The following is a 3,146-nucleotide window of genomic DNA, read 5'->3' as shown; positions in this document are numbered from 1 at the left end:
GACGTGTCCCAATGATCTTCAATTGGTGTTTCCACCAGTTCATAGGCGTTCAACAATATTGTCAAACTCTCAATACATTGACCGTCTGAGGGCATGTATTGGCTTCTTGTCAATACCAGAAATATTGATGACCAGTATTGATGGACTTAAAAATAATCTCAGTACTGAACGTGCGAGGTCAAATATTGACGGTTCGACAATATTCTTCATTCGGATGTTGACAGAGCTTCAGGAACCAGCCACACGATGTTAGTGTGGACGGTTTATTTCTTTTCAGTTCGCAGTTGTATATGTCATACATCGACTACCATTTTTAAGCAGTCTTTTAACAAAAAAGAATTTTATTAGGGCTATGCAAGAGTAATAAATGTATATGCACTTTGGGATGGTTAAAGGAGGATTCTCTACGAGAGTCCTTGCTTCATTCATTGGTAAATATTAAACAGATTGTCGTGTTACGTTGCAGTTTTGAAAAACGGCCCCATTTCGAAAAATATATATGCAGTGACAAGTACGACGTCTGCGAAACGCGTGTCAGTTTCACCAAATTATCATAAAGCATAAAAAAGAGTTTTACGCTGATTCCCTGAACATGTCCTTGCCAGACAGATATAGCTGCTTCATACGTTTCTACAGAAATTGATTAAATGTGCTTGCTGATGTTACAGAACTAAACTTCTCGCATTAATTGGCCTTGTCTATCGCCAGACATTTCGAAGTTAATCCTAATATCTTATAGAATGCGACTGCCTCTCTCATTAATGTATTTTGCTTCTGTTTGAACTCGTATCGATACTGGTAACTTGTCATACGGTGCAGAACTCACCGGAAAATAACTTATGAAATCTTTCTCATCCGTGATCACGCTTTCAGTCGGCAAATTAATATGTGACCAGATGCTCATTCTTTCAACCAATTTCAGACCCATTTTCTATTGTTTTCTGTTCCTTAGAAGTTATCTGCTGTAGGTTCAAATCATATCTGCACAGACATGTTGGAGGATGTGAACAGGACATCGCCGCAAATCTGGGGCTAAAACATGTTTGAGTCAGCTGTTTATTCAGTCAGATGTTTCTCGTATGTGGGTGTAGAGAGAATTTTAAAATAACAGATGCACACCAGTGTTCTAGATAGTTCGTTGTCGAATTTATCGAAAACTATAGAAGTCCTACATGTTTGTGGAAAATTAAACACAAGGAATGTAGCAATAGGGATAAGAATGCAACTCCTTCTAATATGCTTTAACAAGGAAATTACGAGAGGTTCACCATACGACAAACAGGGAAACGATATATAACAATGGTTAATAAACAAAAAATCGTTGCAGACTGTTTACTGAAAACACCTTAGCATAATAACGAAATCCATTCGATCTGTTGCAGTTAGGTTGCTAGCTTCCTTTCACTCAGTACTGTCCTACATCATAATGTAATGTGAGTAGTGACAGTGTAGGACAAAAGTAGACATTATTTGTTCTACAGACCTTAGTTATTATTATTATACTTCCTTTACTTCCTAGTATAATTTGTGGTTTATACCAAGAGTGATTTAGAGATGAATTGTAGATTTCCCTACTGCAGTACCACAAGTAGAACTTTCGATATATGAGTCCCTGTCTAAAGTTCAGAATGGAACTAAGTACTTTTTGTATTATACTAGGAGCTATGAGTGTCAAAAGATAATTATATGTTTGTAAATTTCATTCCCAAATAATTAAACCAGTCTTTGAGCGCGCCCTGCAACTCCTAAAGTAAATTTATGTGAGAAAACTGCCTTTGCTTAAGCAGCCTCTGTTTGGACAAATTTTGCCTGCCTTTCTGCTTCTGACATTTTGTTTGTTCTTTGCAGCGCAAGTTGTGAAACCAGGCTGTAATAGAGTTACCTCCATTTCTGAATAAATAAAAAGGCTTTAAGGTTACTATACGAGAGTACAGTCGCTTGCCAGCAAAATTTCTTTTCTGCACTGATTGGTAGCGGGCTAGCAGTAGATTGGATCATGTGTCAAATGAACATACCACATTTGCAGCGATATATTGCATGCACAGACATTTTCGGAGATATCTGTGCAGACAGATATTGCATGTGGGCAGGCCTTTAGGGACAGCTCGGTCCGAAATTTAAGGAACCAATGGCAATCCAGGGTAGCCAATATGACTGCTCCATTTCAGGTGGACTTCTGTGCAGTCTGTCATAGGCTCTATTTCATATTTATATTTTCATATTTATTTGCCTGTAGAAAACTGTTGTGTTGTATAGGCATCGTCAGATGGTTATACAAATGATTATACATAACGTCAGTAGTTACGTAGTTATGCAGGTTGTGGTACAAATGATCACACAAAAGTTAACATACGTTATATGATTATACAAAAGGTCAGTATGGTTGTACGACATAAATTACAGTTTGTTTGTTCACAATCACATTTGTAATAATAGAGTATCATATTTTTTCATTATGTAGGAATTCACTTACGCTATAGAATGCTTTCTCTCTCAGCCATGTCTCTAAAAGTGTATATAGACTGGGACCTGTAAGAATTTTGTGCTCAATGAAGTACTGTCTGCAAGAAGTTAAATTGCTCACACTAAAAATACGTCTAATGGCTTTCTTCTGCCAGAGGAAAACATCTTTTGCCCCAGCAGAGTTTCCCCAAAGAAGTATTCCATAATGCAGATGAGTATGAAAAAAGGCATGGTATGCCATAAGTATGTATTCCTTACTGACACAACCCTTCAGTTTCCTAAGGAGATATAGAACTCTTGCCAACTTACTGCACAGCTTTTCTGTGTGGGTATTCCATCACAATTTAGTAAAAGGTTAAATGCCTAGCAATTTTACTGAATGTCTGAGTTCATTAGGTCCATCATTAATATCTCTAAGGGAAAAGAGAATGTGTTCAGTTTTATTTTTATTTAATGACAGCCTATTTTCATGGAACCAGTGAGCTGCATTTTCATCATGGATTTGTTCATTTGTTTGACAACATACACATCATTATGTGACGTGATAAAAGTTGTATCGTCAGCATACATTACAGATTTATGTGGCAATGTGTTGGGCAGGTCATTCACATACACAACGAATAAGAAAGGTCCCAGTACAGATCCTTGTGGGATTCCATATTTTACCTTGAGGAGGTCAGATT

This window comes from Schistocerca americana, chromosome 1 (assembly GCF_021461395.2).
Source record: "Schistocerca americana isolate TAMUIC-IGC-003095 chromosome 1, iqSchAmer2.1, whole genome shotgun sequence".
Classification (NCBI taxonomy): Eukaryota; Metazoa; Arthropoda; class Insecta; order Orthoptera; family Acrididae; genus Schistocerca; species Schistocerca americana.
Note: the sequence above shows the minus strand (reverse complement) of the source record.